General features: G+C 39.3%; 1 pseudogene; it reads right to left on the reverse strand.

Annotated features, from left to right (window-relative positions):
- Nucleotides 1-743: 743 nt before the first annotated feature.
- Nucleotides 744-24353, reverse strand: part of LOC113179909 (ras-related protein Rab-39A pseudogene) — a 52095-nt pseudogene continuing 28485 nt past the window's right edge.

Genomic DNA, 24353 nt, shown 5'->3' on the forward strand with positions numbered 1-24353 from the left:
GAATCCTTATACATCTTATAAAATAAAATTTTCAAGAGCAATAAATCAAGCAAAAAATGAGTATAAAACTTATTTTCCCACTTTCAGGCAAAAATAAGAGAGGATAAGTACTTCTGAGAATCGTAAAAAATCTGGGATCTTAAACAAGGAACAGCTACTTTTGTCCTAGTCAATATTTTTGAGGACTGGGTTGTAGCTCAGTGGTAGAGTGCTTGTCTACCTTGGGTGAGGCCCTGGGTTCAATCCTCAGCACCACATTAAAAAAAAAAAATTAAAAAAAGTTATATTCTTAAAAAATACTTCTGAGACTGTTTACTTTGCAATTGAACAGCATACTTTTAAATGCACTTTAATATTCAATATTAATTAACTCAAGGTAATATAACTCCTAATAAAATCTTCAATCAGACAAAAAAATCCATTTTGGACTGTCAAGAAAAGTGCATAATACTGACATATCTGGACACTAAGGTCAGCTATATGCTAACAAGGTAAGAAGTAAGAATGGAGGAAATTATGTAGATACTCCAGTTTCAAAAAGTTGTCTGCCTCGCCTGATAATTTAGCAAAATACCCAATCTTGTAGTGTAACAAGCATAGTGCTCTGAATCAAATAGCTTACAAAATAGTGTTAGTATAGGCCTAACTTTTTAAAATGCTATCATTGCATCCTTCTGCCATTAATGTTGATATTTATCCTGAAGCGACATCCAATTTGTTCTTGTTCTTTGGCATGTTTGAAGTCAGCAAAAGCACTCCTTCCTGGGCTTTACTGCTTCCTCGGAAGAATGCACAGTATTTGGAACAAAACCACTTTTAACTCCTTCCCAGCCATCCTGAATACAAATTTCTCCCTTTTTAATAAGTTCATATATGTCTCTTGTCAAGATTGTGAAGGATTCCTCTACATTTGTAGCATCTTTTGCTGAGGTTTCTATATACTTCATTCCACAGTCTGCTGACAGTTTTTCAGCTTCTTCCCTTGTCACTTGACGTTGTGAAGCTAAATCACACTTATGTCCCACCAGTAGAAATACAACCTGAAATGGCTGTACGTGCATTTTTGCTTCTTCTAGCCAATCTTTTACATGTTCAAAAGATCGTCGGTTAGTAATGTCAAATACTAAAAATCCACCAACTGAGTTGCGGTAATAGGATCGAGTTATTGATCTGAACCGCTCCTGTCCCAGAGCTGCAGCTTTATCCTTTTGCCCGGCTCGATCTCCAGCAGGCGGGAGAAGAAGTCCACGCCGACCGTGGGGTCGCAGGCAGGGGAGCGCAACCCGGGGAAGCGGCCCTGGGTGAAGCGGTGCAAGAGGCACGACTTGCCCACGGTGGAGTCCCCGATCACGATCGCAAAGAGGATTTTTGAATGTCCCCAACACAAAGAAAGTGTGTCTGAGATAATCAAAATGCTGATTGTCCAGATTTCATCATTACACATTGAAATGTCACACTGTACCCTATAAATACGTGCAATTATTGTGAGTCAATTGAAAATTTAAGAATATATACTTTAAAAAGGGAGATACAGTGAAGTCAGCCAGGTAGAGACATGAAGGAAAGGGGAGAACACAGGGTACCCTGTAGATCTGTCTCAGTGGGTTCTGGATTTTATGGGTCTTATGTGTCAATCCCTGGAGGGAAATTTGAAGGGTCAAGGGAGCCTGATGGCCAGATCTGTATTCTGCAATAATTGTGCTGCCATCACTGCAGAGAATAGATGAGAGGACTGGGAACCCTGAGTAAGCAAGGCTATTATGGAGAAAAGCCTGCACTCAGGCAGCAGTAGAAGGCAGAAAGAGGGGGCAGTTTTGACTGATGTGGGGCAACCTGCATCAGCAGTACTTGTTGATTAAATGGTGGAGGAACAAGCTGGGCACCATGGTGCCTGCCTGCAATCACAGATCCTCAAGAAGCTAAGGCAGGAAGATGGAATCTGAGGCCAGCATGGGTAACCTAGTGAGACCTTGCCTCAATAAGTATATCAATTAAATAAAATAATATAAATGGTGGTGGAACAGAGAGGTTCAATCCCCAGTTCAATACTGGATTCCATCCCCAGTAATGCAAAACAACAATGACAAAACCCCTGGAATCATACATTGTTAAAATGGGCGGGAGGCTGGAGTTCAGGAAAGGGGAGAGAAGACATCTGGGGTTGACTCTGAATTGTTTGATGGTGCTGCTACCAAGGTAGGAAATTCAGGGACAAGGGTCACTTGGTGTATAAGTTGTTAAGTGTTAGGTGTCCCTCGGTCAGCCAATAAGAAGGTCTAAGTTTGGAATTCAGATTGCATATCTTCTGTGCAAATAACTTTTAAAAGTGGTTGACAATATCAAGGTACCCAGGATAAGTTTTGCTATAGGTTTATGTTGAAAATCATGGTCCTCATAGGGCACTTTACAACCTTAACCCAGTGCAGTATATGAGTATACAGAAAATAACTAGACTATGAGCCAATACCATCTAAAGACAACCTCTCACAAGACTAGTGTCTCAATGGAAGCAGAGAACTGAAATGAACTATAGAATTCTACTTATTGGGTAACTGGTGGTGATCTCAATCCAACTCCCTCATTTTATCATTGCCAGAATAGTTCATTAATTTGTCCAAGATAGCCCAATTAGAAAGAAATATAAGAAATCAGCATTTTGTCCTCCCAGAATGGAGAAGTCAAACATATATTTTAAAAGTCTAAATGTAACTAGTGTAATGTTGGCATCTGGGCAAGAGAACAAACCACCTATATATCCTCTTGCACAATTCTACCATCTTTGCCCAAGAGCCTAATGCACAAGGACCTGGTAGCCAATACTGTGACCAGGAGCATGAGAACTCACTGGAATTGACATGACCCACTGGACAAACCACGTGTGAGAAGGAGACTACCACAGGACACAGGATACAGGTCAGTTGCTGTTTAACCTTCCTAACAACTCACAGATTCACTGGAGCTGGGAAGCCCTGTGGCAAGCCTGCAGCTCACTAGGAACTTGGAGCTGCTCCAGGAGAGCTGGGTGAGGAGTCGTGAGTAAGGAGGCTGCTCTTTTTGGCAAAGAATATGCTGGATCTTTCAAAGTCTAAGGGGCAGGGATGTAAAGAGCAACTGGACTTTCTAATACTTCCAAATAGCTGGAAGGACAGCAAATACACAGAATTCAAAATTATCTTCGTAGGGTAAGAAATTAGGCTGCACTTAATATGTCAGAATCAAATAAGGATAAATAATCCCCCAAATAATCATGTAACAAATACCAGCAAAACAGACACACAAACCACCCAAATACAGATAAGAAAGATGTGGTCAACTAGAAGTATCAAAAAGATGAATGTGCAGTGGTGCATGCCTATAATTCCAGCAACTTGGGAGGCTAAGGCAGGAGGATTGCAAGTTCTAGGTCAGCTTTAGCCTCTTAGTGAGACCTTAAGAAACTTAGTGAGACCCTGTCTCAAAATAAAAAAATAAAAAGGGCTGGGGATGTGGCTCAGTGGTAGAGCACCCAGGTTCAATCCACAATATCTAAAAAAGAAAGAAAGAAAATATTCTGTAATTTGCACTTTGATAATGAGAAATATCTCAGGTCAGGTCTTAAATAGCTGCAAACACTAAGAGTAGTTGAGTATAAAGAAAAACTGTGATAGCAGGAAAAAATGTGGGGCCAGAGCTGAGCATGGTGGAGTTCCTGTAGTCCCAGCTACTTGGGAGGCTGAGGCAGGAAGATCACTTGGGCCCAGGAATTTGAGTAGAAGTTTGAGGCTAGCATGGGCAACACTGAAGGATTCTGGAAGAAGAAGAAGGAGGAGAGAGAGGAGGAAGGAGAAGAAGAAAATCATTGTAATTTCTAAAGTTAACAGCATCTAGGATTTCCAGGATCCAAATGAAGATCCTTTATCTCCATTGTTACCTTGATTTTTAAAATATAATAAATGTATTTCATGACATTGTAAAATAACTTCTTAAAAGCAAAGTTAAACAAGGGATTTGTATCATCTTTAAAAAAATTAGCAGACCCTTCATTTAATAACCTATTGGGGTGATATAGAATATTGCACAGATTCTACAACTGGCCTTTGGTTCTCTTTACCTTACTAATCCCAGAGCAAACAAAAACCTCATGACTAGTAGCAAACCTTCCTGAAGGAAGAGATATTGATAAGAGTAGCAATTAACCATTTTACTGCCTGTTGTAAATTAATGTGAGTAAATTAACAATTTACATCCAGGATTAGCGGGGCCCAGTGACACATGCCTGTAATCCCAGTTATGTGGAAGGCTGAGACAGGAGGATGACAAATTGGAGGCCAGCCTGGACAACTTAGCGAGACCCTATCTCAAAATAAAAAATAAAATGGGCTGGAGATGTAGCTCAGTGGTAGAACACCCCTGGGTTCAATCTCTAGTACTGCCCCTTCCCGCCTCCCTGACTACATGCACAAGAAAAAATGACAACAAAACACCTAGAATTATTCATTGTCAGATTGGCAGGCATTCTTATTTGGTAGTTTCTTTCCCCCCTTTCTCCTACAAGTCTGGTGGCAGGAGGGTTGTGTATTCTGTCAGTTTACAGTGATGGGTAAATTGAGTGCTCCTTCGTGGATGTTTATTTATAAGTAAGAACAATTCTTTAGTCAAGAAGTTTTGCTGAGGCTGGGGTTGTGGCTCAGCGGTAGAGCACTCGCCTTGCACATGTGAGACCCTGGGTTCGATCCTCAGCACCACATAAAAATAAATAAGTGAAATAAAGTTATTGTGTGAAACTACAAGTAAAAAAATTAAAAAAAAAAGAAGTTTTGCTAACTCCAAACTCAGTCTCAAAGCAAGGATAATATGTAATTGAATTTGAAAAACGTGAGGATTTTGTTTGTAACCAATTATCTTTTAAAAAAAACTTTAATAGGCATGTCATTTCATATTTTACTGCATGCAGAGATTTCTTTTATTACTCCCAACATGTAAGAATATTTAGCCGTTCAGCTCACCGTGGTTCTTTTAAAGACATGTCCACGAATTCTTTGAAACTCTTCCCCTATATAGGCAGAGCTAACTCCTCTCCCCTTGGGCATAGGCTGGAGTTACTGAGGTGCTTCTAGGAGAATAGTATTTGATATATGCATCGTTGTCTCTTCTGCAATTAAAGTGTATAGATCTGCTGCACGCCTCTTTGTTCTCTGATCTCATCCCCATCCTTACAAGTGAAGCTCCCAGCCCCAGACTAGTTTTGCAGTTCCCACAGCTCCAGCCCATAGCTTGGCATGTACTGAGCCAGAGAAACCAGGTTAAGCTCCTCCTGGATTCCTGAATCTTAGAAACTGTGTGAGACAATTCATGTTTATTGGATGTTTGTTTGTTTGTTTGGTACTTGGGATTGAACCCAGGGGCACTGAACCATTAAGCCACATCCCCAGCCCCCCCCCTTTTTTTTTGGTATTGTTTTATTTAGAGACAGGGTCTCACTGAGTTGCTTGGTATCTCAATAAGTTGCTGAGGCTGGCTTTGAATTCACAATCCTCCTGCCTTGGCCTCTGGATCACAGGTGTGCACCACTGTACCTGGCATGTTTATTGTTTTAAATTGCAACTTTCAGGGCAACTTGTTAAGCAGCAATAAATAACCAATACATGATGTAAGAAAGACAGTCCCACATGACCTGGGGTGGGGGTGGGAAAAGTGCAAGAGAAAACTTGACCAAGCAAACCAAAAAACAAACAAACAAACAAACAAACAACAACAACAAAAACCCAGCTAATTTGCACTGTTCTACATTGTTGTGGTAATTCTAAGAAGCCTATAACAAATCAATTTCTAGAATGACAGAATTTTAGAACTAGAAGAAACCTGAGTTCTTGAGTTTTGTTTTACAAAAGGGGAACCCAGGGGTTTATTTGACCTGCCAATAACCATCCAGCTCGCCTTGACAGAACCACCACTAGAACTTTACAGTCTAGATTCTAAAGCCAGTGTCATCACCACTAGTAAAAATATCATAGAAAACCATAGTGCTAGCCAAACCAATTGAGAACAACAACTGGGTAAAAGATTAACAGCTAGGAAAATCCCCACCACAAAGATAACTCATCACTCTTCTCCAAGGATGGAGGACATCAGCAAAGTTTTGGAGGCACATAAGAATTTCCAGGAACCATTCCCAATTTCTCATTTTTTAAAGTAGAATGAAGTTTGATTTTCTTATGTAAAACATCTGTTTGCCATTTGGGCCTGGAGGCTGGCCTCCTTAAGAGTCAGGGCTCTTGCCTGCCCTTCCTTTTGTGCTTGCCAGCATGCAGCCCTTACCAGCTCTTGGTCACACTCAATCAGCTGGAACTTCAGGAGGAAGGTGGCATGTGCCTTGTCTACACAGACACGGCATATAAAGACCTACTCTGGGTACATGCTGTACCAAATTCATGTACTTCTTGGATTCGTGTGCCCCAATACCAGTACCCTGAACACAACTGTCCATTAGGTGAAGTTTGCCTTTGGGTGCCTGTTTTTTCTTTTTGAATGGATGGCATTCAGAATCAGATTCAGGGTGCAATAGTGAATTCAAGACCAGTGCTAGTCTCTTGGAACTGGCTTCCTCTTGGGTGGAGGACACAGACTAGCCGTGGACAGTCTCAAGTACAGAGATGGAGGAATCATTTAGGTAGTGACAGCAGAAATGCAGAATGCAAAGGTAGACATGGGGGATTCTAGACCAGACTGGACTCAGGGCAAGTTTCCTGGAGGAGTCCCATGTGCTACCCATGTATGAACAAATCCCTGCTATTTATATTTAGTACTGAGGATAACTAAATATAACTCAGGGGCTCTTTACCACTGAGCTACATCCCTAAGCCCTTTTATTTATTTATTTATTTTTTAAATTTTGAGACAGGGTCTCATTAAGTTGCTTAGGACCTTGCTAAATTCTGAGACTGGCCACAAACTTGCAATCCTCCTGTCTCCACCTCTCGAGAAACTAGGATGACAGGCATGTGTCACCTCTCCTGGCCTAAATTCCCACTCTTAATTTCTGACCCAGATGTATCCTCTAATTCTAAACTCCAAACCAATGGGCTCTTTGACAATTTCACTTGCTAAGAGATGCTCACAAGCATTTACAAATTAACATGTCAGAAAAAGGTCTTTGGGTTTCACGTCTGCTCTTCTCCCAGGTTGCCTTTCTCAGACGCTGGGTCAATTGAGACTGTTGGCCAGGAACCTGGAGTCAGTCTCTGTTCCTCCTTTTGCTGAATACCCACAATCCAAATCCTCAGCATGTCAAGCCAGATCTGTCTCTACAAGGCACCCAGATGTGTTTGGCAACTTCCCCTCCTCTGCCACCACTGCCGTCTGGGTCCACCCCTTCTTGTTAGACCTCTGCAAGCCCTTCCTAACCATCTTTCTGCTTCCCTTCTCAATGCCCTGCCCTCTGCTGAGCAGCCAGAAATCCCCCTTGAAATGAAGCAAATTCTCTTGGATTCTTTTGGAGGCAATTCAAATGCCCTCCCAGAGTCCAGAGCTGAGAACCTCAGCTCATGCTACTTTTCCTCTTTTTCTCTTACCCCAAGCACACAGATTTTGTTTTCCAAGTCTTTGATTGTGCTCCACTCAGGGCCTTTAAAGTGCTTTCACACTGTTTCTCTACCTAAAGGAACTCTAGTGTCCACAAGCCCCAATGGATGCCTCTGTCTTAGTTTCCTGTTCATTTCCTTCATACCACTTAGAGCAACCTGTAAACATCTGTATTTGTGTGTTAATGTGTTTGTCCATCTGTCTCCCTTAATAGAGAGGTAAATAGGACCTAGATTGTGGAAAGGCCCTGTGGAGAAGAGATTGGACTCCAGGAGAACTGCAGAGCCAGGGAAAACTTTTCAGAGAGGAGGAAGGCAATGACACTTGAAATATCTCTGGGCCAGGCCAGTTTGAAGCATGTTTGGCGAGTGGACAGAGGGAGCCCCATGAGAAGGCTATCAACAGTGGTGTAAGCTGGGGGTGTTGATGGCAGGATCCAGGGAAGGCCTTGTGGGTGGACAGAGCTGGGTACACTGGAGAGATGTTGAAAGGGTACATCAACTGGTTTAATTATTTTATGTAGGGAGAGAAGAAAAAGGAAAAATATGGATGACATACAGTTTTCTGGCTTGGGTGACTGAGTGACTGATAATATCATCTTTGTCACCACCAGGGCATAGGATGACCAGGAACATCTTTGAGGAGCACACTTTCATAAAACCTGCCCATATCTTCCCATAAGATTTAAGTCATCTCTAGATTATTAAAAATATGAATACAATGTAAATGCTAAGCCAATAGTTGTTATACCGTATCGTCTATGGAACAAAGACAAATAAAATGTCTGCACATGTTCAGTACAAGTGCAATATTTTTCAAATAGTTTTTGATCCACAGTTGGTTGAATCCATAGATGCAGAACCTGTGGATGGGGAGAGCTGGCTATATGGAGCTTGAGGGTCATGTGAGTGGAGAGGGCCAGTTAAGTAAGAGTTCAAATCCCCCAAGACTGACCTGGTGTGGAGAAAAAGATACTTATTCTTTATAGATCTGAAAAAGAATGTAAACGAATAATGTTTTTCATAATTTTAGTGTCAACAAACGGTAGTCTAAAGTGTCATTACGTATGTCAAGAATATTAATACTTGACTTTCTAGGCTAACTGGAGAGGCAGAAGGGCTCTGTGTTACAGAATGTGCTTTGAAATTCACAAGAGCCAAACTAGGAACCAGCCTTGGTGTCCATCAATAGATAAATCAACAAAGAAAATGTGCTGTACTGGGTGTGGTGGCACATGCCTGTAATCCCAGCAACTCAGGAGGCTGAGGCAGGAGGATCATGAGTTCAAATCCAGCCACAGCTGCTTACAAAGCCCTAAGTAACTCAGTGAGACCCTGTCTCTAGTGGTTAAGCACCCCTGGGTTCAATCCCCAGTACCAAAAAAAAAAAAAAAAAAAGAAAATGTGACATGTATACTCAATAGAGTTTTTTTTTTCAGCCATAAAGAAGAATGAAATTATGTCATTTACAGGAAAAATGGATGGAACTTGAGAACATTATTTTAATCAAAATAAGCTAAATTCAGAAGGTTAAGGGTTGTATGTTTTCTCTTTATGTGGAAGCTAGAGAGAAAAAAAGGAAAGACAGGTGTGTGTGGGAAGAATCTCGTGAAAATTTGGAAGGGAGATCAGTAGAGAAAAGGGACCAGGGAAAGGAAGGAAGGGAAAGAAAAGGGAAATAGGAGGGAATGATATTGGTCAAATCATATTGTTATATTGTATGCATGTACGAATATGTAACAAGTCCTACTGTAAGTAATTATAATGCGCCAATAAATAACGTGGAAAAAAAAAAAAGATGTGCTCTGTTAGTCACTAGATTCCTAGCTCTACCCTGCTTAGTTGTGCATGCTTTGACAAATAGCTTTGCCTTTTGGAATAGCAAATTTTTTAAGTCTAAAAAACAGAATCCCTCTATTGGAAGCGGTGGCACACACCTGTAATCCCAGTGACTTGGGAAGCTGAGGCAGGAGGATTGCAGGTTTGAGGCCAGCCTCAGCAACTCAGTGAGTCCCTAATCAACTTCGTAAGACCCTGTCTCAAAACGAAATACAAAAAGGACTGGGGATGTAAGTCAGTGGTTAAGCCACTCTGGGTTTTGGTACCCCCAGTACCAAAAAAAAAAAAAAAAAAAAAAAGATCCTTTTGCCTACTTAGGTGTGGTACAGAGTAAACTTAACAGTATATGCTTGCTTAATCCATGCAAAGTACCCTGTAATGTTAGTTGAACAAATGGGCATCTTTCTGGAAGAAAGAACCTGCTAGCCTACCTAATTATCTAATGATTATTAATTGCCTTTAAAGCTGATCCCAGTTTGGAGATGTAAGATTATATCAGATGAGGCTGATTTAATTCATTTATATATTTTTTTTCTGGTAATTTTTGATAAAATTTCATTTGGGGTTAGAACAATGGGCATTCTAACTAAATTTATAGACTTTCACAAAGGCTACAATCATTTCACAAGCCAAACAAGTAAAGGAGATGTTTGATGTTTGGATGAGCTGCCATTGCTATCTTCAGGTGTGCAAATTTCAGAAACAACTGAGACACCATCAAGGGCAAAAAAAATGTAATGTTATAAAGATTAGACACCTGTTTGACCATGACAGTGTTCAAGGCTTTTTTCTGTCAGGCTTGTGGTCCTAAATGAATAGGAGAAGATGACATGTATTAGTGGGTCCTGTAGCCTACCCAAAGGGAATATTTTGCATCAAAGCAAATACACCACACAAATATTTGTGGAGACAAATATACCACTTATTCTGAGAAAAGTTTCCAATTTTGTAGCTTTATGCTATTGGAACATTGTGTGAGTTTAATTAACTACTGTCTTCCTGGTTTCTTACTCAATATTGTTGATGAGATATTGTACTCCTCCTCCTATTTTCCTCAGAAATTCAGTTTTAGATGTTTTGTTTCTGCTCTCCTTTCCCTGGGCATAAAATAATAACAATATTAATATCAGGATGAAGTACATATTTTATTAAGAAGACATGCAACATATTTAGAAAGTAATATTCCTATTAGTATTTTTTTTTTTTACTTTTTCAATATTTATTTTTTTTAGTTTTCGGCGGACACAACATCTTTTGTTGGTATGTGGTGCTGAGGATCGAACCCGGGCCGCACGCATGTCAGGTGAGCGCGCTACCGCTTGAGCCACATCCCCAGCCCCATATTCCTATTAATATTGCCTCTTATATTTTTTTGGCATTTGTGTAGGTGACTGCCAGGAAGCAGTTAACAAATTTTTCTCCATTTGTTCAGGCAAGAAGAGTGATTATCCAGTAAGTGGCAGCAGACAGCTTATAGATGCATCTTTTCTGATTTCCTAACTCAGATTCTTATGAATGAAGCATGATCATGATTGAGCAACTGGAAATGAATATGAAAGTAGAAGATACACCTTGTGACTCTCCTAAGGAGCAAATATGAATCCATCGCTTCCTCTTCTCCAAGAAGTTTCTCAGGGCAATAGAATCCACTGACATATAAGCCCTCAGAAGTTACCATAAAGCAGTCCATGCATGAATTAAATCTTTTTTAAACACAAAGAGAAGATTCTGATGACTTATGGCTATTTTCCATTTGTAACACTGCATTGCCAGCATTTAGGAATTGTATGCCACTTGTTTTAAGGAAAATGGGAAGTGAAAAGTGTTAAATGATTTGTCAGGGTCACTGTATGTCAAAGATTTTCTGGGATGGCCCCAATGTCAAAAAGTCCTCCTTGTTATTCTGCATTAAAGTTTTTATTTTTTAAATATCCACTGGTGTTCTTAAGAAAACATTCATCAATAGTTTCCTGAATCGAGGAAAGTATCATAAAAATGTTACATGAAATGTTACATCAATTGTAGAGTATGTGCTTAGTATGTACAAGGTCCTGAGTTCTATATCAGGATCTCAACAAACAAACAAACAAATAAATAAAAGGTTACATGAATGTTTTCTTAAATTCTTAGAAAAAGTTCATTCCTTTCTTAAAAGTAATGAGAAAACACATTGAACAACAGTCCAGCTCTTGGAATAGATTGAGGATTAACATTTTTTGTGTTTCTGTGATAATATTAATTAGCTGGGATTTTATGATAACTGATTATGCAAACACAAAATGTAGACACACAAAGATATTTGAAGGACATCTAAGAAGTTACAATTTACCTTCACTCCATTCCTGTTGCCTTTTCCTACTATCTGAAAGAAACCGTTAAGGAAATTCTAGAATGTACATGTTACAAAGTTACTATCCAGGAACAATATGGTGTTTGGAATACACTTGATTCTAATGGCCCGGAGATGACCTGGAAAAAAATTGCCATTAAATTAAAAAGGAGTAATTTTTTTTTTTTTTTTTTTTTTTGTACTGGGCTTGGAACTCAGGGGCACTTAACCACGGAGCCACATCCCCATTCTTTTTCATGTTTTATTTTGAGACAGTATCTTGCCACATTGCTTAGGGCCTTACTAAATTGCTGAAGCTGACCTTGAACTTCCCACCTTGCTGCCTCAGCCTCCTGAGTCACCTGGGATTATAGGTGTACACCACCATGCCTGGCAAAAGTTAAATGGGTTTAAAAAAATTTATGACAATGTTAATATGAAGTTCTTACATCCCTGAAAATTAATTTGGGTAAAAATTGAACCTCCAGACAGCCTCTCTAGAATTGGACATTATTGAAAAATTTGAAAAATTCTATCAACTCCAAAATGCTTTTAAACTAATTTGGAAAGAGATATTTAACACACGGAAACACTACTTTCTTCTTTCTATCAATCTTGCTGAAGAATTCAGAGTTTGTTTGGTACATTCTGAACTGTCAGGCAGTATTTCATTGCTATATACATTTTGCAAATGTGTTTTGCTAATAGCTTTCTGAGGATCATTCTTGTTTTCCGCTTACTGTCCAACACTAATATTTACCAGTTGTAAGTACTTTGCATAATCATTTGTCTAGTATCTGGCAACTTAACTCCCTTTCCTAATTATCCTATGTAAACGGACTTGCACAGATCTCCATCCCATTCACCCTTTTCCTGCCCTCAGGGCTAAGGCTCACCACTGTGGTATGGCTTGTACTTTGAAAAGGTCAAAGGTATCAGCGCATGATAGACTGAGAGTCTTCCCACTGCTAAAACCCTTCCTGTTCTTCCAAGGCAGGGGCAAGTTCTGCAGACACTGTGGGTGAATTATCTGAAGTCTCAGCCTCATTTAGACAGAGCAAAATAAACTGAGTGCGGTGATGCAGTCTGGCAGTCTGTAGTTCCCAGTTACTCAGGAGGCTGAGGCAAGGAGGATTGAGAGTTCAAAGCCAGGCTCAGCAATTTAGCTAAGGCACTTAGTAATCCTGTGAGACCCTGTCTCTAAATAAAATACAAAAAAGGGGGATGGGGATGTGGCTCGGTGGTTAAGTGCTCTGGAATTCAATCCCCAGTAATCGCCCCACCACACACACACACACACACACACACACACACACACACACAATTTTTTAAATCTTATTACATTGTTAATATAATCAAAACCAAACCGATCTGTGCTCTTCAGACATGTTAAGTACTCCTGGTATGGCAGAGTGCTGAGTTTATTCTCCAAAAAGTGTCCCCCGCCCACACCAGGATCACATCCGGACTAGATTTCATAGCCTTCCTCTCTATCAAATTGGCCATGGGACCAAGTTCCAGCAAAGAGAATGTTCACAGTGGTGATATGTTCTACTTCAGGACCTGGTCCACAGTCTCCTCACAGTGATCCTCTTTTCTGTCTGGATGGTGATTAAAAAGAATATCAAAAACTTCAGAGAAGAAATATAAGACGGAGGAAGTCCAGGTCCTTCAATGATTTCTTGGAAAGTCACCCCACCATATACACTCTACTGGATTTTACATGGTGAGAAATCAATTTCTATTTCATAACTAGAGAAGAATCCATAACTCCATGCCAGGAGCAAAATATCTGTTAATGTTTATGCAAGTTTATACAGCTGTGACCTTGAGGGCATGCACTTGGTTAGGACTTCCTTCCCTCCCTTTCCTTTTTTCTCTTCCCCTTTCTTCCTTCCTTCCTCCCTTTCTCTCACTCTTCTTGCTTCCTTCTTTCCTTGGCCTTTCCTCCCTCTCTCCTTCTCTGCCTCCTTCACTCTCTGCTTTCCTCCTTCTTTCTTCCTTCTTCAAACACTTCTTGATTGTCTAGTGGGTGCTATACCACTCCTTGGTTTATACCCAAAGGACTTAAAATCAGCATATTACAGTGACAAAACCTCATCAATGTTTATTGCAGCTCAACTCACAATAGCTAAACTATGGAACCAACCTAGATGCCCTGCAATAGATGATTGGATAAAGAATATATATTCAATGGAATATTACTCAGCTTTAAAGAAGAATGAAATTATGGCATCTGCCCATAAATGAATGGAGTTGGAGAACATCATGCTAACCAAAATAAGCCAATCCCCCAATCCCAAAAGCCAAACGTTTTTTTTTTTTTTTTTTTTTTCTGATATGTGGATGCTAATTCGCAATAAGGGGGCAGGGGTGCTATGGAAGAATACAGTTACTTCAGATTAGGTAGAGGGGAGTGAAGGGAGGGGAGGGGATATGGGGAGGAAGGATAGTAGAATGAAACAGACATTATTACCTTATGTACAGATATGACCACATGATCATTGTGATTCAACAACATGTACAATTAGAAAAATGAGAAATTATACTGCATTTATGTATGATATATCAAAGTTCATAAATACATTCTACTGTCATTATAACTAATTAGAACAAATTAAAATTTAAAAAAAAGAGCCAAGTAAGGGGGTCACTCAAAGTTGCAAGATGAGGGGATTGATATCACCCAAACCAGGATTTGAATTCCCATTCTGTCCTTTATGAATTATATTCAAGTCTCACTAAGAAGCAGTTTCAGCATCTATAATATGAGGATAATACCGAGTTCATACAATTTTTTGAGGCTTAATATATCTACTTTTTCAGAGTAGACTCTGAAAAAATGTTTAAATAATAAATTTGTTTTGGTGTAAGAAGAGCAACACAAAGAGTTTAGAAGTATATTCACAGGGAATCTTTGGAATCTTTTGAACACATTTTAAACACCCAGTACAGTGTGTGGGCTCTTTAAAATCTCAGGTATGGCATTATTTACAAAATCACCGTGCATGGGCTGGAGTTGTGGCTCAGTGGTACAGTGCTTGCCTGGCATATGCAAGGCCCTGGGTTCAATTCTCAGCACCACATAAAAATAAATAAAACGAAGGTATTGTGTCCAACTACAACTAGATGATAATAGTAATAATAATAATAATAATAATATCACCATGCACACATCTCACAAGTGAGCATTGGTTGTATCACCTAGGAGGAAGCAGTATTTAATTGTCACTGTGTCAAGTGTAGAGATGCACTTGGAGTTCAACAAGACGGATAAGTTTGCAAATTTAACAAGGTTAAACCCCTCCAGAGGGGCATCACAAATGAACTTTTAAAGGCCCAAGTTTTTAGATCTGGGGGAGAAAAAAAACAGACATAACCTAAAGTTTTTTGCAGTACTGAGTATTGAATCCAGGGCCTTGTGCATGTTAGACAAGTGCTCTATCACTGAGCTATATCCCCATCACTTTTTAAATTTTTATTTTGAGACAGGGTATTGTTAGTTGCTGAGGCTGGCCTCGATTTTGTGATCTTCCTACCTCAGCCTCCCAAGTGTCTGGGATTACTGGTATGCACCATCATATCCAGCTTCTATGTCTGTTTTGAAGACATCATCTAACCCAGTTAATGGCTCTTCCAATAATTAATTATATTCCTGTGAGAGACTGAAAATTTCAAGGAGTGTGCATGGCTACTACCAGTCTAGAGAAGTCGATTCATGAGTGAAATTTATTGTATTTTAAAATGTTTTCCTTTTTGGGATTTTTCTGACCCAGAAATATGCTTTTTATTTCGGCAGCTCTCTCAAAACAGCTGAGCAAATGACAGTTCCCAAACAATCACCGTTAACTATAAATCAAAATGTTATGTTTCCTCAGTTATGTTATGGCTCTTCAGTTTATTTTCCTTCTTTCACCAGTGAAGTATAATCCACCACCAGAATGATGATTAAAGGCATTCTATCAAAAATATTTACTGCATTCTGTGGCAAACACTTGTCATTTCTAACTTAAGTTGAACAGCCCTTGCTTAACCCGATGTCACTGTGCCGCTACATGAAATAGAAGCATCTGGAATTTATTCCCTTAGCCTCTTTCTAATTATAGCTAAATTTATCAACCACACATTTTAAATTGGGTTCTTCTAGTATGTTTCTCCCTCACAAAACATTCGAGAATTATTAATTTCAAAATGCCATTGTTTTTGCTCTTTTGAGGGGTGAATATTACAGTATAATTTTTCAGTGTATATTTAATTATATAATTTCTAAAGTTCTCTGTTTTCCAAAATCACTTCCCTGTCATCAACATCCTTTGATCTCAATTAAAAAAAAAATCCGTCTTCTGGATGACACCCTCTCTTCTCTATGGCAGACCTTGGTCATGACCTTTAGAACCAGAAGGGACCATGGATATCATGTAGTTAAATGACTGTCAACTTTACAGCACACAAGACTCTCTTTGGGTACCTGCATTGAGAACAGAATCAGGGATTTTACTTTGAGAGAGTCTGATTCAAAACTCTGAGGCAGATTCCAGAAATAAACAATTTTGAAAAATACCCCAAGTAACTCTGAGCCCACAGACCACATATTGGAAAACCCTAAATTACTCTAAACTCTTTTATAAGAACTCTGAGTATAGAAGGGATGTCTTGGCCTGGGGTTGTGGCTCAGCAGTAGAGCGCTCTCGCCTGGCATGCATGAGGCCCTGGGTTCGATCCTCAGCACTAGATAAAAATAAAAAAAATAAAGGTATTTTTTTTTTAAAAAGAAGGTGTGTCTTATTATTGATCATTAGTGATCTAATTAACGTAACTATCATATAATAACGGTGTTTCCACAGCTCTTCCTGACATCATTCCTCTACCTACATTCTGAAAGAATAGAGATCGGAACGTGGTTTCTTCTCAAGAAAAGTTGCTACCTCAGTGCTTTGAAGTAGAATAATCCTATAGGGATTGTGTCTTATTTTAGTTCTCGGCAGACACAACATCTTTGTTGGTATGTGGTGCTGAGGATCGAACCCGGGCCGCACGCATGCCAGGCGAGTGCGCTACCGCTTGAGCCACATCCCCAGCCCGGGATTGTGTCTTAATACTATGAATTTTTGTAGTATGAAGGTTGAAATGCTGTCTAACCACTATTTTTGAAAGGATTTGATTTATTTATTCAGATCATCATATATAAATAAATATGTGATATTTGAAAAAAAAAAAAAAAAAGAAAGAAAAGTTGCTACCTTTGCCCTTCGGGGAGGGGGTTGAACCTTTGTCAAAGAATGCCCAGGTCACTGCTTTAGAAAGTAAATTAATCAAGGGGCTAGGGCTGTAGCTCAGCGGCAAAGCGCTTGCCTAGCATGAGTGAGGCACTGGATTTGATCCTTAACACCACATAAAAATAAACTAAAAATAAGTTGTAGCATGTTATCCAGTTACAACTACAAAAAGAAAAAAAAAGGTAAATTAATTAAGTGTTGGCATCATTGAAAAGCAACAACCCTAGAAGTACATTTAAAAAACAAAGTATTTTCATGTGGTCCTCTAGCAACATTGGGGGACAGAGAGTAGACACACAACCAATAAATGGAGTACATGCCAGAGAAGTGAATGAGTGGGAGGCAGATGATGACTCTCAGGTACCAGAAAAGCCCCCACAATACTGGTCTCTGATAGTCAAGGTCTTCCAGGGTAGATGAGTGCATGTCCATTATTTCAGTAGTTCCTTTTTTACTCCTTGTACATAGGCAAAATGTACTTGCAGGTTTCAGTAGTTTACATAAAATATTTGGTTATGATCTGATGGCTCAGCAAAGAATTTCTCTTCCTTTCCCTTTTTTTTTTTTTTTTCTCTTACCTTCATTTGAAGTTGACAGGGTGTCAGCGTGGGTGGTTTTCACTTTCCTTTAACTAGTTGACTTCTGCTGATGAAGAGGTTATTTCAGTTTGCTTGGCTTCTTGATCTATGATGTTATTCATCTGTAGTTTTGCTTCTAGTCAAAATGGAAAGCAACTGTAGTTTGTCATCCTTTCATGCCGGGAGATGACAGGAAGCTGGGTTTTATTTGTTTTCCTCTTTGAAGTGATACATTTGAGTGAGCAGACGTCAGAGTTTCATTTCAACCAGAAATTTTACTGAACCTCACAGGAACAGTCATTTCATGAAGGACCCCTGGCCTGCTGGGCACGGCTTCAACAGATATATTAAGAGAAAAAGAGGGGAAAGACAATGGAACATTCCAGAAAATTCTGGAAGAAGCGCTCCAGGGATTCCAGAAATCCAGCTTGGTCCCGCATTTATAAAACACAGAGCAGACCTAACCAAAACATGCCTGGTAAACCATACAGGCCCATGGCTTCCCTCATATCTTGAATCTTAATTTATAGTTTCTACAACTATAAACGAAAGCGTTCGCACTCAGAAAAATAAAGTACCCTTTGGAGACTTTGTGACAATTGCTGTAGGTGACATCAAGTCTATTAAAGGCCAGAAATTCAATACCAGTGAGACTCAAGTGGAGAAGAGTGTTGGAACAGGGTAGATGAACAGGCCACAGCTTACCAGAAATCTGTATTTTATGTAAAACCTTCATAATTTTTCTCACATTTGAAAATTTGATTCATTTATTTTCTAAGCCTTTTTTGGATTGAGGCTAAAATGGCATGTGTGAAGCCAGAGGCTTTTCGTTCTGAAGTGTAAAGTCTGATCCACTCCATAATAAATGAAATTTGGGTCTCTTGGCTGATTTCCATATCACCTGATAGATGACATTCATGAAAATAATTCTGATGAGAGATTCTAACCTCTTATTTACATTTCCAAAAATAAAGTCACAAGAAATAAAAGGGATCTCTTGGGATAAGGTGAGGATAGAGGAAAACACAGGTTCTCATTTGTGTGCTATGCTAACCCTGACAACAGAGACTATCAAATTTCCACTGATGGTGATGTAAAACAAAACAAACAAACAAACAAAAAAAAGACAAAGGCTTTCTTCATATAAAGGATCTCAATAATCTTTCCAAAATGCACATGTTATGGTACTATCCTACTTGTTTCCCTTCAAGAGCTGCCTATTGCTCAAGACTGTGACACACATCTGTAATTCCAGTAACTGGAAGGCTGAGGCAGAAGGATTGAAAGTTTGCAGCCAGCTGGGCAATTTAGTGAGATCTTGCCTCAAAATAAAAAATAGAAAGGGATGGGAGGAGGGTGCAATAGTACATGCCTATAATTCCAGTAGCTTGGGGGGCTGAGGCAGGAGGATCACATGTTAAAAGTCAGCATATTAGGGGGCTGGGGATGTGGCTCAAGCGGTAGCGCGCTCACCTGGCATGCGTGCAGCCCTGGTTCAATCCTCAGCACCACATGCAAACAAAGATGTTGTGTCCGCCGAAAAACTAAAAAAAAAAAAAAAAAGTCAGCATATTAGTGAGGCCCTTAAGCAACTTAGCAAGACCCTGTCTCAAAAAATAAAAAGGGCTGGGGATAAGCACCCCTGCACACACACACACACACACACACACAAGTGATGAGATTGTGAAACAGCACCTCCGAGTTTGATTCCCAGTATTTGCAGGGATGAGCTATGTGAAAAAAGAGCTTCCTGTTGTTTGGGGGGCCACGTTGAACATCCTCATCGTGGCTCATCAGGCCCTTCATGTACAAACTCTGCTGGCCCTACCCACCTTTCCAGCCTCATCGATGCTGCTCTTATGGAATTGCCTCATTTAATTGAGCTTATATTTATATATAATGAAATGCACAAATCTCAAGGGTAAAATTAGATGAGTTTTGAAAAATGTACATACCCATAACCAACTTCCCAGTGGAGATACATAAAACATTGCATCACCCCAAAATTTCTGTGTACCCTTCTAGTGGGTGCCAACTTCACATGCTTTAGTTTCCATCTTCCTAGATTACTCTATTTGTTGTCTTGAACTTGATATAATATCAGTGGAATCACAGATATGCCTGGCTTTGTGCCTGGCTTCTATGTTCTCCTAGGTATCAATAGTTATTTTAAGTTACTGAATATTACTATGTGGTATAAATAGGCCACAATTCAAGTTGTTTCCATCTTTTTTTTACTATTGTGAATAAATCTGCTAGTAATGTTCTGGTACAAGATTTTTAGTCAGCATTTGCTTTTCTTTCCCTTGGGTAAACACATAGGAGAGGAAATTCTGGTGTGAGGAATTGCCAAATCATTTTTCAAAATGTTTGTTCCATTTTACACACCCATGAGCAATGTCTAAGCGTTCTGGTTATCCTACAACCTCACCAACACTTGATGGTGTTTAAATTTTAGTTATTCTAATAGATGTGAAATTTAATCTCATCGTGGTTTTACTTTCTCTCTCTCTCTCTCTCTCTCTCTCTCCCTCTCTCTCCTTTTTTTAATGGACACAATATCTTTATTTTTATATATTTATTTATTTTTATGTGGTGCTGAGGATCGAACCCAGGGCCTCATACGTGGGAGACAAGCACTCTACCACTGAGCTACAACCTCAGCTTAGAGTCTCCCAAGTCTCTTTAATTTATAAATTTAAAGTTTCGGTAACGTTACTCAATTTTGCTTTTATATTTAGTGCTTTTGTTTTGTACTTTTCTATGAAATTTGCCTACACAAATTTACAAAAAAATATTTTCCTCTAAAAACTTTATAGTTTGAGTTTTTTACATTTATATCTAGGACCCACCTTGAATTAATTTTTGTGCCTGATATGACAAGGGACCATGGCCAATTTTTCTACACATGTGTTTGGTTATTCTAGTATCATTTGTTGAAAATATTTCCTTTTTCCATAGAAAAGACTTGGCACATTTATAAAAACCAATTGACCACATATGCGTGGATCTATTTCTGGACTTTATTCTGTTCGAATTGATCATCATATTTATCATGTCTATGCCAATATGATGCTGTCTTGATAACTGTAGCCCTACATTAAACCTTGAGATAAAGTTGTATAAGTCCTCTATATACTTTATTTTCAAAATCATTTTGGTAATTTTAGATCTTTTGCAATTTCTTTTTCATTTTAGAACAAATTTATCAATTTCTCCAATAAAGCCTGTTGGGATTATATAGATTTTCTAGATTCTGTAGATAGTTAGGGGAGGATTGACATTTTTAATCATATTGGGTCATTCAGTTCAAAAACAAAATTTATCTTTTCTATTTGTTTAGATATTTAAAATCTCTCAGAATTGTTTTGCAGTTTGTAGTTTACTGGGCTTGCTCATAGTTTAATAAATTTGTTCTTCAATATTTAATTTACTTTCATGCTGTTATGAAAAATATTCAAAATCTTTTGTGTGTGTGTGTGCTGGGAATCAAAGGGCCCAGGACCTCTAGCATGCTAGGCAAGTGCTCTACCACTGAGTCTTAGGCTCTGCCTTTTCTCCCCAGACCCATCCTTCTACCCCTTCACCCAGAGCCCTGGGGAATGAACTGGGGTATACCCTTGCACTGAACCTTTTTTGAGACAGGGTTTTTTCACTAAATTGCCCAGGTTGGCCTCTAATGAACTTTCTTTTTTGTGGGGAGGAGGGTATGGGGGATTTAACCCATAACCCATGAGCACTTCACCACTGAGCTACTTCCTGAGCCCATTTTATTGACCTTGAACTCTCAATCCCCTTGCCTCCGCCTCCTGAAGTGCTGGTATTATAGCATGTACCCCCACACAGTTTCTCGGTTTTCATTAATCAGTTTTTGTAAGTATTTACCAATTTTACTGATCTTTTCGAAGAAGCAAGTTTTGTTTTTTTGATTTTTTTTATTTCATTGATTTCTGCCTTTACATTATTTCTCTTTTTTTTCTACCTAAATATATTCATTCATTTATTTATTTTTTGAGACAGGGCCTCCCCATGTTGCTTCTGAGCAACCAGGACTAATATAGGTAGGTATAGGCCACCTTACCCAGCTTTTTTTTCTATTTTCTTCTTTTTTAAAACTATAATTATTCAAACATAACCTTCTTGCTGAATATAAAAATATGGATCACTAATTTAAAATTTATCTTCAGTACAAGCATTTCAAGCCACAAGTTTTGGCTTAAATCCCACTTTACTTATGTAACATAAACTTTGTTATCTTGTGTTTTCATTATCACTCAGTTCGTGTGTGTGTGTGTGTGTGTGTGTGTGTGTGTGTGTGTGTGTTGCTAGGGATTGAATCAGGGCCTCACACATGCTAGGCAAGCACTCTACCACTGAGCCACAATCCCAGCCCACTTGTGTGTTTTAACAAGCCCCTGTCAATGATTCTGTGTTCATCAAAATCCATAAACCACTTCTTCATAAGATAATCTCTTTATCTCCTTATCTCACCCAGAAAGCCTCATTAAGCCTCAGAGAGCCAGTATTCACACCTTTGTGGTCTTTATATTTTCCTGTAAGAAAAACCCGTGCTGCTGCTGCTGCATTAGGGACAGCCCTTTTCTTGTGATTTTTATGGGCAATGTCACTTAGACAAGGGGTGTTACTTTTCCCAGGAATTGGATTGAGATCATAAAACCGGATGCAACTGAAGCACATTTTCATTACTCGTGTTCTGCGAAGGGCGCCAGTTCTTGTCTGTGAGATAGCATACAACCACACCGGCTCAGGACGATAATAAAGATTGAATTAAACATCACGCTATAAAGTGCATAGGAGAGCACCGGGCATGGTGAGCCGACCATAAATGGCAGTTGGTGTGAGCAAGGTAGGCCAGCAGCTATGAAGCTGTCTTCTGTCCCACTCTGTTCCAGGGGAGGAGATAAACGCAGTTGGAAATAACAGGTGGTAAGGGAGGAAAGGAAACATGCTGGTCTATCCCTGGGGCTCAGAGAAGAAAGGAAAGAGGGCCTTCTGGAGCTGGCTGGAGACCCGGAATGTCCTTAGGGTTCTGTGTTGGCAAGAGGCCCTGGCCTCCCACAGCTGCGCACCTACCAACTTTATGAAAGTTTAGAGTTCAGGCCACAAGATGATTTATATGGTTGCTTGAGAGAGGTGAATAATGAAGGGAAAAAGTGCCCATAAAAGGACCAATTTAGTGCAACTTCTGGTTTTTCTTTCTCCGCTGGTGGTGCCCTGCCAAGACCTCCATCCAGACTTGGCTCACGGTTCCTCTGCTCTGTGAACCAGAGCTCACTGGCAGGTCACAGGCCCTTATTATCCCCTGGCCACACTGCTTATCAAGCTTGGCTCTTTTCTTCCTTAGCATGAATGCTTGGGGCTCTTCGCTATGTAATGAAAATAAACAGCAATGTAAATGGTCTCCTGGCTACTGGATCCAAACCAATAAGGAAAACCTGCTTTACAAGCTCCCACTGAAACTTCTAGTAGAATAAGCAACTGATAATTCTACACCAAATGTCTGGCTTTTAGCCAGGACTAACAACTGTTCCTTTTTTTTTTTTTTGCAAGCCACATTCTGGTGACCATGGAGAGCCAAAATAGATATTTTGATTCTAGAGCATTTTCTAAAGGAAGGTGAAACACAGTGCCATTATGCAAACTAAGCATAGGTTTACCGGATAAAGGGGAGAATTAGCTTAAAACACTTAAAAGAAATTGGTCTGCTGACAATAAAACATTCTTAAAAAATAAAAAGAGCTCACCAAATTATTATTGTTTTTCAAATGGCTGGTAGTCACTGCTGTTTGATTAAGATTGCCAAATTTAGCAACGAAAAATACAGGGTGTCGAGTTAGATTTCAAATCAACAATGAATGATTTTTTTTGGTATAAGTATATCCCAAATCTTTCATGTCCCAAATATCGAATGGAGGCATACTTATAATAGAAAATTATTCACTATTTATCTGAAATTCGAATTTAACTAGATGTTGTGTAATTTTGCCTGGCAACCTTGATTTAGATGCATTTTCGGATTATGTTTAGAAATATGAGAAGGGCAGGGTAACATTTAAAATTCTGATGAGATTTAAACTCATCAGATAGTTGAACTGTTAGCTCAAAAAATAATACTTTTTTTGGTCATTTGTCTTGTACTAAAATTAGTTTTATATTTTCCATCAAGTTTTTTGTCTGTTTTGTTTTGTTTCAAGTACTAAGATCTAGGGGGATAGTAGAGGATAGGAAAGGCAGCAGAATACAACAGACACTAGTATGGCAGTATGTAAAAAAGTGGATGTGGAACCGATGTGAATCTGCAATATGTATAAGGGGTAAAAATGGGAGTTCATAATCTGTGTGAATCAAATGTATGAAATATGATATGTCAAGAGCTTTGTAATGGGGCTGGGGATGTGGCTCAAGCGGTAGCGCGCTCGCCTGGCATGCATGCGACCCGGGTTCGATCCTCAGCACCACATACCAACAAAGATGTTGTGTCCGCCGAGAACTAAAAAATAAATATTAAAAATTCTCTCTCTCTCCTCTCTCACTCTCTCTTTAAAAAAAAAAAGAGCTTTGTAATGTTTTGAACAACTAATAATAAAAAAATTTTTTAAAAAAAGTACTAAGATCTAACCCAGGCGCACTCTACCATAGCATCTCCAGCCCGTTTTATTTTTATTTTTGAGATAGGGTCCCATGAATTTGGTGAGGCTGACCTTGAACCTCTCACCCTCCTGTGACAGGCTTTCGAGTACCTGCAATTACT

This window comes from Urocitellus parryii, chromosome 7 (assembly GCF_045843805.1).
Source record: "Urocitellus parryii isolate mUroPar1 chromosome 7, mUroPar1.hap1, whole genome shotgun sequence".
Lineage (NCBI taxonomy): Eukaryota > Metazoa > Chordata > Mammalia > Rodentia > Sciuridae > Urocitellus > Urocitellus parryii.